Source organism: Meriones unguiculatus, chromosome 17 (genome assembly GCF_030254825.1).
Source record: "Meriones unguiculatus strain TT.TT164.6M chromosome 17, Bangor_MerUng_6.1, whole genome shotgun sequence".
In the NCBI taxonomy this organism is placed as follows: domain Eukaryota; kingdom Metazoa; phylum Chordata; class Mammalia; order Rodentia; family Muridae; genus Meriones; species Meriones unguiculatus.
The window spans coordinates 45534971-45551072 of NC_083364.1; the positions used below are offsets into that span (position 1 = coordinate 45534971).

At 39.5% G+C, this 16102-nt stretch overlaps 1 long non-coding RNA gene across 1 annotated transcript; it reads right to left on the minus strand.

The window, feature by feature from the left end:
* Nucleotides 1–559: 559 nt before the first annotated feature.
* Nucleotides 560–5667, minus strand: LOC132648793 (uncharacterized). Its single transcript, XR_009587200.1, has 4 exons — nucleotides 5564–5667; nucleotides 1014–1071; nucleotides 728–911; nucleotides 560–597 (listed from the first exon to the last, which is right to left on the minus strand). It is a non-coding gene; the product is annotated as an uncharacterized LOC132648793 (long non-coding RNA).
* Nucleotides 5668–16102: the final 10435 nt, after the last annotated feature.

Genomic DNA, 16102 nt, shown 5'->3' on the forward strand with positions numbered 1-16102 from the left:
CAAAGGAGTATCACTGGGTACATTAACCACATTCCAGAGCAGGCCCCATGCCCAGGAATAGATGGACAACACAAACACAGTGGTATTTTGTGGACTATTTATTTCATTTCACTTTCGGTTAGTTAGTTAGTCAGTTAGTTATCCAATTGGTCTTTTTTTCTGTTTGTTTGAATTTTTATTTTTGCGTGTGTTGGGGGGTGCTTCTTGTTTGTTGTTGTTTTTGTTTTTGCTTTGTTTCCCATTGTGTGTGAGTGAGTGTGTGTGTGTGTGTGTGTGTGTGTTTTCTTGAAAGAGAGAGAACATAAAGTTGGGTGGGGAAGGGGGTAGGTGGGATCTGGGAGGAGTTCAGGAAAAGAAAGCATGATCAAATATATATATATATATATATATATATATATATATATATATAAGCAATTTAAAAAAAAACTACAGCAAACAGAAAAACAAACAAAAAGAAACAGCCCCAGGAAGAGTAGTATGTATGGAGCACAAGCAGCAAGAAGGAGAACATAAGGTTGAAAGATTCTTGATTCTATAAATTCACAGACCTTGTCTTGGCTCACTGGCTCGCCTTAGCTTTTAGCTCAGCAGGAAACCCTATGATAAAACAAACAAAATGAAACATGGTACTTGAAGGTACATTTTTTATGTATGGTTTGTTTCTTATGTCTGTTGTTCTAATGACCCTTCTGGTTTCTGCTTTGTAATTACTAATGGCTCAACTTACACTGGTCCTTTTTCCCAGGAGAAGAAACAGTTCTCTTTACACCATTGTTTGGTTCACTGGGGTGAGGTTACAATCAAAGTGTTCTTGCATCCAAGGTGAAAAATATAAGCAGACCTTAAGGCTGGTTATATAGCTTCATGGCAGAAGGCTTGCTGATGCCATGCATTTGATTTCCAGAACTGAACTATACAAAAAAGAAGAAAAAAAATATGGGTAAAGTCAATCAGAGGATCTAGCTGGGGTGTTTATAATTAAAATTTATGAAGATCTGCATGTTTTCTCTTACCAATGGTAAAATTCTGAGATAGTTAATAGTCATAAGTCTCATGGCAAGGGTTGGTCTCCTAAGAGGGTAAAAAGAGAAAAAGAAAGAGAGAGAGAGAACACCAGAGCTAAATGGTAGGAAAACAAAGGCAGACAGACACAGTGAAATCTTAGTGTCCTTAGCCAAGGCTGTAGATTTTCTATGCTCCCATAACTTCCAGAACTGCCTCCTTAAGCCACAGAATTTCTGTTGTGCTTTCCAGTGGCTTGAGTTGGACTTCTGTCACACCACACACGAGGCAGGCTTCATCTTAAACCTTGGTGCTCCTCCACCCTGTCTTCCTTCTCAGTTATTGCTCAGTCTCCTCAGGCATCCAGCCTCTGTCTCCACGTAGCTTCCTTAAAGTCCTTCCAGTCTTGTGAAGATCAATGGCAGAGCTGTTAATGACATGAACCTCAAGAAACAATATGTGGCTGGACTTCAGCTCATTACAGACTCACTGCCTGGTCCAAGGCATATATGAGTCCCCAATCCTCTAACTATAAAACAATTGGGATGATAAAAATGCTACCAAAATGTAAGTACAACCTTTCTAAGTCAGGAGGGGATCAAATGTGAATACTTTTTAAATAAAAAAATCCTGGGGTCAGGTAATGAGCATCATGTCTGCAGTCAGTCTTCACAACTCAGCATTCCAAAGTCTCCAAATTTGCCTGGATATTTTTCTTCTGCTGACCAAATCAAATTAAAACAAACAAGCAAAAACACTTCATATTTTCTTTCCCATTGCTCTCCCAGTGACTAATTCATCAATATATAGCCAGGAAAAGAAAGTTGGGGTGTGTGCTCAGAAAGATGGAAATGAAGGCAAGATGTGTCTCCAGTGCTGGGGCTGTGTACTTTAAATGACTAACCTGAATTTCAATGCCTAGTGGCTGTGGATGGGGTGAGGGATAGGTAGGGTAGGAGACTGGTTGCCCAGGCTGCAAGTTGATAGGTTTCTGTAACTCAAAAATGAAGCTTTTCTGCTATCAAGAGTGTTCACAAGGTGATATATGCAAAGCATTTGGTTTCCTTGGAAGACAGGTATAAGCAAAGTACAAAGTAGGATTAATTATTGATTATCTGTGGAAATGAGAAATGGGGAAGCCAAGATGCCTGCTTCCTTTTGGCACATTTTTACACTGCGCCTTTTATCACAGTTATTTTCCCAAACAGGCTATGAGCTCCTCAAGAACAGAATTTGGCCTTATGAGTGTTGCATCTCTTGTCATTCCTGGCAAGTAGATGAATGTTGAATGGATAATTAGAATGAATGCTGAATGGGTAATTAGAATGCATGGTTAATAATAAAACAACATTTATCTGTGTATGGAATTGAAAGTAAGCAAAACAGGAGACAGTGCATTTTTATGAAACAAAAAGAGGTTTGTCTTTGCAGAAAAGGGAGAACATTAGAGAAATCTACTACTGGTTAAAATGCAGAGAACAATTGACCATAGGGTGTCCTGCCCTAATTGATAAATATACAACTCAGCCCCTATACCTAAGGCTTGTGGAATATCATGGAATAGGGTGCAGAAAAAAAATTAGGAGGCAGTAGATCAGGACAGCTGATATGAGATATTGTCTTCTGTATATGTCAGGAAAACCACACCCATGGACTCTCAACAAGAAGGTTGCCTAAACAAGACATGAATGAGGACAACTCCAATTTACATGCTAATATGGACAAGAAAAAAAATGTTATACAGTCTCAACCCTTGATGAAGAGCTGCAGGCAATTCATGGCTGCTGAAAGAGGGAGAATCGGTCTTCTACGGGATGAGACACCTGATAGACTCTCCAGTCTCAAATGGTCAATCCTTAACACATGTATGTAAAAGCAGCACTGAAGGAAACTGGCAAGTTGTATCTACAAATTTATATTTGTGTGTGTGGGTGTATGTGTGTGTGTGTAAAAATAATTAAATAAGAAATCATACATTTGAGAGAAGTGGGGGATGTGAAAGACGGTGGAGAAAGAAAAGAAATGATGTAAATACAATACTCATATATGGAATTTTCAAAAACATAAATAAAAAGAATGAAATAATACCCTAAAGGACAGAGGAGGAAGCAGATGTACAAGCATACAGCCTTTGTGCCCTTGACACCAAATCAGTACTTTAAGTTTACGTCATTTTGTTCTTATTTTACTTTCTTCTTTAAGGTTAAATACATATTTTCTTATGTCACTTTTTACAAAAAGAATAAGCTTTGAGCTCAAAGATGAGCTTTCCTAAAGGCAAATTTAGATCAACACTCGATGTATTAAGCATATTTTTAATATAAATAATGGAACCTCCACACATACTTGTTAATAAGGTGGCAAGAATTAAATATAAAAACACCTATAATTGCTCAATAAGTGAAAGTTTAAATTGTTTGCAAAATCCTAATATGCCTTTGCTTCTTCTATTTGCTACTGTCTAGTGGACAAGGTATGTCTCTGAATTCCTTGATTAGACACATTAATGCTAGTGCTTTGGTTTTTTTCATTCCAGAACCCTGAACCAAGAAAATGACTCTGTTATTTAGGGTAAATTTCTCTCAGTTACACCTGTCTGGAAACACAATCGCATATGTGCCCAAAGGTGTGTCTCCTATATGACTCTATATCCTGCCATGTTTACTATCAAAATTAGCCACCATGAACATTTCTCTTTCTTAAGCCTTGACTTAGGATGAAGATTTCTTAAGCTAAGGTGCTAGGCAGACTTCACAGAAGGAGAGAAACCTAACTGTTCTATAAATAAAACATGGAACAGTGACTTGAGCAGAATGAAACAGGAAAGAGGGATTTGAAGCTGGCTCACAAACAAACCTGCCAAGGTCGATCTCCCACAAATGAAAACTAGGCTAACAAAGGAGAAGAATATGCTTATTCTCTGGCTTTCATTTTGTCTCTATAACTTTATTTTACAAAATGATCAACATGCCTCTCACCTAAGTCCCTTCTGTAGCTAGAGGCATGAGACAAACAGAAGCCTCTGTGAACTGCCTCAGAGATGAAGGTTCACTCCAGAGCTGGGAGCTCTAGGAACTGAACTGTAACTATCCTTGGCACTAAGATGGGAAGATCTGAACCAGTCTTAGAAACTGGTATCTATTTCCTCTGAAGCTTTAAAGAAGGACCCCAAAGACCTGGGGCTGGTCAAAGAAAGAATTTATCTCCATCTTCTAGTCTTCTGCACACACACACACACACACACACTCTTCCCATCTTACCCTGGGGCAAGTAGCATTCAGAGAACACTGTTCTTTGCAGTTGATAACTGTGAATACTAGACACATAGCTTTGGCTTTGAAGATGCTTACAGCAGTGGTTCTGAACCTTCCTAATGCTCTGTGACCCGTTGCTGGGTTCAAAATATAAAGTTGTCCTCAGAGCACCAGTGCAAAGCAGATACCCAAAACTTACTTAAAATCAAAGTAGGTAGAAGGTCTGACATGGCAACCTCTGTCCCTTTTATACCCTCTCAGAATGAAATAGGGAAGTTCTGGACAGATCAGATAGGACATAAGAACTAAGGGTAGGATCCTGAACTGCAAAGTAAACTGGAGTCTATATACTATAGACAACAGTAAAGTAGGTCCCTGTAGATGGTACCATTGCCAAATAGAAGATGGCAACAGGTAAGTTTTGAAGAGCAGTGGAAGGCAAAGAAGCAATTTTAATTGAGTCCCAAATCTGTAAGTTACTAATATGTGACCCTGGAATTGTCAGGTCCTCAAACTCCGTCTTGAGGTCTTGACACATATGAAGCAGCCATTGCAAAGCCTGGCTTACAGCCTGCTGCAGAATTCAATAAAATAACATATGCAAATCAGTAAAAACTATGCATGCTCTTGCAAAACAGGCTATTCTAAATTTTAGTTATTTCTAGTTCCATGGAGATTTCCTGTAAGTGAAATCACACATCCCTGGTTCTTTCTATCTCCTTGTCTCATGCTGTGCCATTTTCTCAGAAGGCTTGACTGTGATTCTTTGTAATAAATCATTCAAACAAGTGCATAAAAAGTTTCATGAAAAGAACCCAGGATGCTCAAGTCAACAGCATTCAAGGCAGAGTCAGATGGCTCCTTCTCATATGGGAGTCATAGGCTGGGCTGGCAGGTGGATCTTGCTGTTCCCTCCTGGTTTCCATCACTACAGGATGGCACTGAGGTAAAGCAAACTCCTTCCCCATTTGCCTGAGGGGGGAGATGTCTAATTACCATGCTTCTGATTTCCCTCTGGGAAGCTGGCGCCAGAGCTTAAACTCAGTTCTCCCCCAAAGTCTCCAGAGATAAGCGCTCTCAAAAGAGGCTCAACCACTGTTCTATACACACACACACAGAGAGACACAGAGAGAGAGAGAGAGAGAGAGAGAGAGAGAGAGAGAGACCTTTGAAATTACAGACAATGACTGCCAGCATCCACTCTGCCCAACCCAACTCTAAAACCTGGAGACTAGAATAGAGACAACACAGATTACTAGCAGGGCCACTTCCCCTGAACAGAATACCTCACAACGCTTTGATCCTACCTATTGAAGGTACTCCATTCATGTGTGTTTTCCACCACAGCATTGGCAGCTCTTTAGTGAGCAGGCCCTGACTTTCACATTTCTTCGCACTGCTTTCAGAGAGCCTGACAGGTAGGAAAAAGAACGCCTCCCACAACCTCCCTCCTTCCCCCTCAACATTTCTGACTAGGGCTGATTGGAGCATCTATTCCCCGCCTGCCTCTTTCTGCTGCTCAAAGAAACTACACAGTTAAAACTGAGAAAATATTTCATCCCCCATAGGAGAAAGCAATTTGAATGTTTTAACAGGGAAATCACTTCGAAATCATCTGTTCCCACCCACCCCCTTCCCTAAGCAGAGAAGCCAGGAAGCAAAGCCACATGCTGCAGTACAGACAGCATCAAGAAGGAAAGCGGCACCCTAGGGATGGCGGGGAGGGTAACCGTGCTGTGTAAACACCCAGCCACTGTCCATTAACAGAGGCTGGTTAACAGAACTGTAGGGTTTTCCTCTGGGCTTCAAAACCCAAGGGTTCCCTTTACTCTGGGAGATTGTCTTCAATGTTTTTTCCCCCTGACATCTGCAGGTTTCATCTAACTGACTTCCTCTCATTTACAAAATGGATAATATTGACCTGCTAAAAGTAAGAATGAGTTCTAAACCAATGTCCATCAAATGTGACTAGCACCATGCAAACCCACAACGAGGTCTGCTCTGACCACATAGGCCACAGAGGAGGATTTTGCAGCCAGGCCTGAAGAGACCTGATAAGCTAGGGTCAGATGAAAGGGAAGGAGGTCCTCCTATACCAATGGACTTGGAAAGGGGTAGGGAAAAGATGAGGAAAGGAGGGTGGGATTGGGAGGGAATGAGGGAGCGGGGTACAGCTGGGATACAAAGTTAACAAACTGTAACTAATAAAAAAAATAAGAAACATTAAAAAAAAAGACTACTTTACTAAGTTGCCAGATGTAATACATGCTAAGCTTCTGACATTATAAAAAAAATTTTTGGCTATTGAAAAAAAAAAAAAAGGAACATTGGATAACAGGCTTTTCTTTTTCTCTTATTCCTCACCCTTCTCCTTGCCTTGTCACTTCTTCCTTCCTTCCTTCCACAGGATGAAAGCTGGGGAAAGGTAGAAGTGAGAAGCTGTCACTACATAGTGGCCTATTTCTTCCAACTCACCTCTTTTATATTAACTCCAACCAACTCTCAGAACTAGGACTAATCTTGGGTTCCCTTTAAGAACGATTGCAGGTTCATTACTGGGGCAGTGGGAGCCAGCTCATGAGAACACAGAGTCAGCATCACTTGGCCTCTTACTGAAAATGAAGGCTCTCAGCACCCACCCCAGATCTGCTGAGTCTGTCCTCATGGTGAAGGCACCTTCAAGAGATAAAAGTGTAAATTAGTGTTTAAAGAGCAGTAACCTATGACACAGTGACACATTTCATTCTTTTACTGTGATTTTTGTTTGTTTTTTCCCACAACTTGTCAGAAATCTCTATAACAAATTTTAGGTGTAAAATTAGAAGTTCAATGGGTCAACTGATAGTCCATACATAGACTTATGTGAGCAGCACTGAAACGCCATGAGAGAGAGACCATATCTGGGTCTTCTGAACCACTGATTGCCCCTAAGTGCCCACTGATTGGTCCTGCTGGCTTGACACAACAGGGTCAGTCTTGGACCAGAAATCAATAGGACTGGATTCAAAGTCTGACATTCATCATTTCATTCTGCTGCAGCTGTGACTTCAGACAAGAAACCGACTTTCTGGTTCCTCGTATCTGTAGTCAACAGCAACTTACCTTATCATATGAGCTAGTTGTGATGAGTAAATATTTAAAGACACTGTAAACTGCACAGCCATATTTGATTGCTGTTTATTATTGTGATTGGTAAGTAATCAGAGTTTAGCAATAGTTTCAGATTGGGTAAGGATAAATAAATTCAACCTATTTTAAAGAAGATTTTTTTTTCTTATAAGAGAGGTGACAACTCAGTTATAGGACCTTTGAAAAGGAAAAGAAAAAAAAGGATAACAAAAGGATGGGTGGCTGGGAACATTTACTGAGCATGACCAGGCAGTTGGTGTTTTCACGTGCATCCCTCTGGTACTCACAGTGTGTGAAAGTGCACGGACCCCTGGAGTGGCTACTCACATCCCCCCTCAAGACTGAAAGACTCACACTTTCAACTACCAGTGGGTTCTACTAGTAGGAAGTCCTCATTGTTATCACTGAAGCTAAAGAAAGTCAGTCACCGCAGCCTGTATCTAGTGATTGTTGGACATGAAAGCACCAAGACTCAGCCCACCCTCCCAACTCAGCACAGCTTAAACAGACCTACTCCTCTCTCTTCTGCTCATCTCTGCTTCTTCTTCCTTTGGTTAGGTTCTGGTGCCTGCAACATTCCCTTATAAACAATCTGCCTGCCAACTTCTCTGCCAAAGGCAGCTGCCCAGAGAAGCCACCCTAGGACACACCCTCACACTTATTTCTGTGCCTTGAACCTCTCTTGTCTACTACTCTACACCCTCAAGGTGACTCACAAAGGAACAAAGACTCTAGGAGCTGGAAGCAAACTTAAGGAATATGTCATCCAGCTACCTCACTTAACAGAAAATATTCTTTGTTTGAACAGATTGGCTAAACTAACCTTGCTAGCTAATGCCAGAGCTGAAACCAATTCCCAGGTCTCTTGTATAATGATCTAAATTTTCTTTCTATTATACAATCAGATTATCCTAGCTGAAGTAGAGTCCTAGGGCCATACCTGGGGATCAAAGTAGCATTCTCTAACTATCAGCATAAAAAGTTGAAGGCTACCCTGGCTTTTTGTCTTGTCTTCAAAAGCAGATGTGCGTTTAATATTTTTAAATAGTGCTGGCTTCCTTTTCACTAATATATAACCAGATATGTCCACCTACACCTTTGATGACATATTTAGGTTGGACAATATCTTAAGACAGATTCAACAGACTCTGATCTTGGATTCTGTTGTTCTTAAATGGTAAATTCCTCAAAGGATTTCTATAAATTATCAGCCTCATAGCTGGAAAAATTGTCCTGGTTCACATCCTTGGTTAAGATGCAGAGCAATCTAAGAAGATTAGCAATGAAGACTCAGATATATATGGAAAGCTGAGCTATTCATTGTTCTTAGTCTGTGTGCAGAGCATGGCAATCTTTTCTGGGAAACAGATATTCCAGTCTCTACTCTGTAAGCCCATAATACTCTGTGTGGATGAATCTTAATTATGTTGTGACCACAGTGGATTATGAGGAGCCATTATCTTCCCATATGGATGACTTCTTTGCAGTCAGTCACTGTCCTTACTCACCAGCATGCCTACATCTGGGCAGCAGTCTTCAGAAGGGTGCCAAGAAGCAGTACTTCCTCTTGACTCTTTCCTACAGGTACTATTAATCAATCCCACCAGCAGAGAATAAGACCAAATTTGAGGCAAGCTTTAATTAAAAGTAGCCAAGTTGATGGTGTCCATCTCTAGATTTTCACAAGATGGCCCCAATTCACTGTTTGCAAAGTATTAAAATCAGCAATTCACTACATTTCCCATCAGGCCCAATCAGAGGCAAGCATATATCCTGATAGACTCCCTGCCTGCCTGTCTGCCTCCTGCCCACATGTGATTAAGCGCACCCAGTATAGTTGTATCGAACAAATGTGTTTAGGGAAGTAAAAACATGTGGCTCATTTCTCCCACAAACAATAGCCCCCGACATCAGGAATTATCTATCCCTGGCAAGGGGTTTTAACAGATCAGAGGTATTTTTGTTTCATGAATCTCTTAGGCATAGTAATTGAAATTTAAAACATAACATTGACTCTCGTAATATCTTGTCCACAGAAACCTTCAAGTTACTGAGGATCCCAAGGGAGTCCAAACAGACAGCAGCTTTAAGAAGTATCTTGTCTTGGTGCTAGAGAGATGGCCCAGAGGTTAAGACCACTTGCTGTTCTTACGGAAGACCCAGGTTCAGATCCTAGCTAAGGCCACAGAGGTCACAGCTTTCCGTAGTTCCAGATCAGATGCCCTCCTCTGGCAACCTGAGGCACCAGGTACCTGTATAGTGCATATACACACTGCTAGTGTACAGGAAATTCCTCTGGCCTGCTTTCAGGGACCTGCTGCCTCTGCCACCACCATGTGTGCCAGATGTGTGTGGTGGATAACCGGACCTGCCTGCCACCCCAGCTCTCTCTTTTCTTGGTGTCCCCTCTCTCTATTCCTTGAGGGTGGCCCCCTCTTCCCTGTCGGTCTGCCTGTATACACGGCCACTTGTCTGCCTCTACAGCAAGTCCTCCTCACTCCTCTCCCCTCCCCCAGTAAGCCTCTTTTACACCTGATCTGTTGTTTCATGTTAAAGTGTTTCAGGGGTACTCGGCATGGGCCCACCAAAGATATTCCCTGGCCTCATTATATTTTATAACACATACATTTAGGCGAGCACTCATACACATGAAATAAAATGAATCAATCTTTTTAAAAACTATTATTCTGATTTATCTTTACACTTTACATAGTAGGAGAGGAAGCCAGAAATCTTAAGTGATAGAAGGATTAAAAGCTTATGTCAAAAGAATGTTTTGTTAGAACTAAATGCTTAATCCCTAACTCTGCCATCTTCTATAGGTAAGCATTTTCAGGTTTCTTCTTAGGTTTTAAGCCTAATATATTGAAACCTGCAAAGATTCCTTTTGGTCAAAGACTCAGGCCAGATAACTCTGGAGAAGCAGGTTCCAAAGTTCCACAGATAGTCCCAACTCTTCCAAATATGGGTCCTCAAAACCCACGGGTCCTTCATAGACTGCGATGGGATGGAGCAGCTGGCTGTTCACCACATGTCTTATTAAACAAGGAGTTAATCTGATCAGAAACTCAGTTTAGCTGAGGCTGACTATATTTCCTTAGGGTTTTTGCTGTCCCAGAGGGGGAGGGGAGTGAAGATGCAGATGAGAAATTGAAGTGCTCTCACTGAGACAAGCCCAGATTTGCAATTCAGTGGCAAGTAAGTGGGAGGAGGTGGGAGGGGGAAGGACAGCTATGCAGCTGAAGCTCAGTGCCACTGGGTCACTGGGGTTCTTTTTAACAGCAGTGACTGTTTAAAGGGATAAGGGGTCAGGGATCTAGGGCATGGTAAGAAGCACAAAATGTATGCTTTGTCACTATGGAGAGAGGGGCCTTCTGGGAAAAGCAGAAGATTGCATCACCAATTTGATTAGCAGAATGACTAGGAAGGGCTGGGGTAAACCCTATGCACTGTGATGATTTATTTTATTTTTTTTACAAATAGTTCCACCTTCCACTGTTGTTGGTGTTGCTGCTTTTATTAGACAGGATATCAAATAGGGAGAACTGAATAATCAGAAAAATATCATCAACCTTGCCATTTTGATTTTTGTAATGCTTCTAGAAATGTGTTTTGTATGAAAGGTTTTTTTTTTGTTTTTGTTTTTGTTTTTGTTTTTATTCTTAGGATTGATAACCCAGCTCTGAGGAACTCAAAAGATACTGACAGGAGAGAATTAGCAGTGGACCCTGAAGGCAAAGATTGGAACACAGATGAGCTTAAAATACAGCAGAGGCCAGGGAATGTATCAACATTAGAAATGAGAAAATCAGAAAATAGTAGATGAGAGAGATGTAGAGAATTATCAAGAAGCCTGCTTTTAGGGTGAGAATTTAGAGATAGTTTACAACCAAATTCTTGTTTGATAAAGAACTAAAAGGTACCAATTGATCACTTTATTAAGCTGGACAGATAGAAGCATTTTTTTAACATCAAATCACATGTATATCTGATCATAATGGAAACAACTTGTGTTAAAATCTTTCTCCCAGGATGTCTTAATCTTGTCAGTTACACTGGCATTATAACTGCCAATGGCGCTAAATGGCACAAACTATGATAATCTCATTTGATTTAAGCAGCATACAATACCCAAATATCTACAACATCTATGCAAGTGATACAAAAAAGGTATAATAAACTTAAGTATGCCTAGCATTCAAGCAGCCCTTTACATTCTTCAAAATTCTTCCATGGACTTTCAAAGACTTCCCATAGGAACTAAAAAATCAGGTAATACTATTATGTTCATCTTTGCCCACTTTCTGTGTTTCCATTCTGTCATATTAATGAGTGGGAAAGGCTAAATATGCAAACTTAAGACTTGTGTTTATTAATTAGTTCTACAGCATTGGTTTCCTTACAGCAGAAATGCCAAAGTTCCATTGTAGACCTGTGCTTTGGGTTTCCAAACCAGATTCTACACATAATGGAGAGTCTGTCCACCATGACAGGTCAACCTGAGAAATGAGGGCCGTCAGGGCATCTGCCTCCTGTCACCACTGATCTGTTCAAACAGATCACCGCAATTAAATACAGCCATCCAAGCTAAAGACGACCATCAATGTTCCAGTCCAAGAGTCACAATCCAACTACCACATAATTCACAACATGTTAACTGGTCAAAACAAAACACACTGTACAATCAACTAGCAGATTCTAGTGAAAAGACTGTGCGCAACAAATAGAAAAAGAAAAGCTACTGTTGAGTTATTTCACTTTCATGTACTATGAGATAGAACAGATTTCCAGAAAAATCAATTTCAAGATTCATCTGCCTGTGAACTACCCAGAAAGATTCCTGTGACTTTTAATAAGATTGTGAAACTCTTCTGTAAAGCAACTCACTTTAGATCCTTCACTGTACATACACATACAAAAAAGTACTTAATAAAGTCCTAAAATATATGCTAAGTGTGTTGAATACTGGCTTTATCTCATACTTATGAGAGTTGTTTACCTTTATATAATAGAGTTCATATCATTTCAATTTCCGGAGGTTATGTATAATTCCGTAATTAGAAAATAACATTAATGAACTAAAGAACAAGAGGTTATCTAGTATAATGTTATAATTTTAGAACTAAAAGCTCAAGTAGAGACATAATTTGGTTCATTCAATTTACAGGGCCAGTTCTGACAACAGTAGCGTCAGAGCTACTCCAGCTGCTCCTTGGTGTCCACAGGATAGGCCCACAATGACTCCAAAATCACTTCTTGCTCTAACAGCACCGCTTTAAGAGCTAGACTGTCCTTAAGAAATATTGTCTTCAACAGGTGGTTGTCTCATTTATTGTTCAAATTAAGAGACTTTTTGTGGGCAAAATGGAATGCTACTGATAATTATTTTCACACAGATGTATACAGCAGAACCTTAAGTGTCGTGTGTCACATGATGATCTTGTGTTGGTTTGAATAACAATGGTCCCTCTATTCTCATATATTTCAATTTTTGGCTCCCAGTTGATGGAACTGTTTGAGAAGGATTAGGAGATGTGTTCTTGTTGGAGAAGGTGTGTCCCTGGGAGTGGATATTGATGTTTCAAAAGCCTACACCATTCCCAATCTCTCTTTCTCTGCCTTGTGCCTGTAGATCAGATGTAAAATCTCTGCTACTTCTCCAGCACCATGATGCTCCCCACCACATTAGACATAAATTCACCTTCCAAAACTGTAATCAAGTCCCCATAAGTTGTCTTGGTCATGGTGTCTCATTACAGAAATTGGAAAGTAACTAGGACAACACCGTCCTTAAAAGATAATATGTTACAAACTCTCATTAAAATCTCAAATTTTTATTTTCCAGTTACTAATATTTCTAAGAGTAAGAAATACATGGCCCAAAAGGAAATGAGCTGAAGCCCATGAACACTGTTTAGCCTTCCAACAGTTTATGAGCTTATTTGAAAACAGTAAGTTTTAAACAATTCAGCATTTTGGTTAAGTGGCTAATGAAGGCCAGGATGAATGCATTAAAAGGGCTTCACAATATCATAAAATGAAGCAAGGTATGGAGAAACAAAAACTATGAAAGAAAAACTTCCGGGTACAAAGGAATGGAGAACTTCTCTATGGTGATGTAGTGGCTAGTCATGTGATCCCCTTAAAATTAGTATTTAAATGAACAGCACAGTAAAAGACAGAGAGCATACAACAGAACAGATAAATAGAATCTATAGAATACTATCAAAGTAAAACCATCCTTCTTTACAGCTAGGTAAATGCTAAAATATAAGGACCCTTATCAAATATCACTTTCATGCTCCTGGCTTTGGGTTGGTAAATTCCCAGCCATGATAATGCATATTTATAGGAGGTTAAAAGCTAAATAAATATAAAGTGAACTATACAATTCTCTGTGGTATGCTCTCTGTGGTGAATGAAGAATCTAACTAAAATAATTAGCCATTGTTGGGATAAGACTTTGATCATAGAATAATAATAAGATTAACTTCTAAACATCTCATGCAGTGGCACAGTATAAAAAACAAAGACACATCATTTGGTCCTTTTAGCAGCTTGAGACAGAAGGATTTCCTTATTTTTCCAATTTTAAGAATGAGAGAAGAGTGGTCACGGGGAATTAAAATTAGTTCATATTTACTGGAGAAATTAAGACTAGAACCCACTTCTTTGATCTCCTACTTGTCTCTTAACTCACTGTTCGTTGTCCTTGGATACCTAGATGGAACGGTTGACCTTGAGAAAGCTGCAGCGTTAGTGACTTCTGAGGACTTCTAAAGTCCATCTGTTCAGCTTTCATAATCCCCTTCCCAACTCAAGGACAATCTATCTCACTCATCTCTACCCCATTCACCAACTGACCTGCCATGCTCTCTGAAAATTGCTACTGTGCTTTACCTTCGGAGTAACCAAATTCAATTACAGGTTCTGCCTTTGTGTTTCCTCAGCCCTTTTTCCTGCACAAATTGATGGTGACAGCAGCGATACCAATTCAATTACATACCATCTTCTGGTTTCCAGTAATGATTCTGAGTAGGTCAACGAGGACCAACTTGGAACAAGAATGACCATGAATTAAAAGGAAAGAATAAGCAATGAAAGCCTGGGTTACAAATCCATTTTTGCTTCTGGGGAAATTTTAAGTCATGCTATTACAGAATAGGCAGGATAAGTAAAGAAAAGGGTAAGAAAAATAGTAGATTGATGCATCTATCAGGGAAGATATATGGACAAGAATGGAGTGCTTTAAAACCATGTGTCTGAAATGAGTGAAAACATCTCTAGAATCAAAAGGCTACCAAATGACTAGGTTTTATAGCAAACACGCCCTGATATTTTAATTCATTTAACTAATGTTTATATATGAGCTATCACGTAACAATTCTGATGAATCTTGGAAACACTATGAAGCGTTAAAGTGTTAGTAACATGACAGGCTACTTAGACGTAACGGGATAGAGAAACTCTCTGGAAAGATAACCTTTGGAAACAACGAATGACATATGCACAGACATTATAAATTATAGCTACAACATACACATTACTAAATGTATTAAAGGTCAAACGAATGAAATCTGGCTACTTAGTGTATGTATATTTCTATCACAGACTTCAAAGGTTTCTACTTTAACAGTTGTAGCTTATTCAGTGTGATGGTTAGTTAATGTTACTTGTCAACTTAACAGACTCTATAATTGCTTAGGAGCCAAGCGTATGGAGAGGCTTGTGGGACATTATCTAGATTATGGTTAACTTGACAGGAAGAGATTTACCCACTGTGGGCGGCACCATTCCCTGGCTGGAATCCTGGACTATATAAAGCAGAGAACAGAAATTGCAGTACCAGCATGTATTCATTTCTATGCTTCTTGACAGCGGAGGTAACTGCTTTAAACTCTAGCTCCCTTGATTCCCCCATGCCTTACATTATGAGCCAGAAGAGTTGCTTTTGTCAGAATACTTTATCATAGTGACAGGAAAAGAAATTAGAATATCCAGGAAGTAACCATAATGCTAAACTGAATCCCTGCAGCTTACCAATTCAAGCCACAGTTTTATTAGTTTTAAAATTTTATTTTCATGACAATCCCTGTAGAAAATAAGTCCTAAATATGCCTTCTCTCTGTTGTGCTGTTGTCCAGTCTTGGTCAGCCACTTAGCTTTTCATTAATACAGACATTTTTATGACTTCAACATTGACAGATCTGTATTTCTCTCAACTGTATTTATATAGAAAAAAAGTTGAATAAGCAAATATTTGTTCTTTCTTTGCTAAATCAAATGCCTTATCTGAATTTAATAAAGGTTTCCAATACAGCTTTAAGCCAATTCAACGAGTATTTGTGGTATAAAGTATAGTGTGTTAAGCACCAATTGGAGGGGAAAAATGAATACATTATTAATTTTGCTTTCTAAGACAAGATACAGCGTAGTGTAGTAGGTAAACATAAGAATAGCTATAATTTGAAGATATTATATTTATCCTTTAGAGAGAAGTTTCTTAAAGTTGGGGAAGGTACAGATAAAGAACATCAGTGATAACAGGAAAATGATAAAATTAGATGAGGCTTGAAACAGAGTCAGATTTTAAGAGAGGCAACATCAATGAGCATTTCACTCTAAATGATACCACAATACAGTAACAGAAGCAGAAGGAAAGAAAGCATGCTTTGGGAATGGCAAGTATTCCAGCCTGGTTAAAATGCAGGTCACTA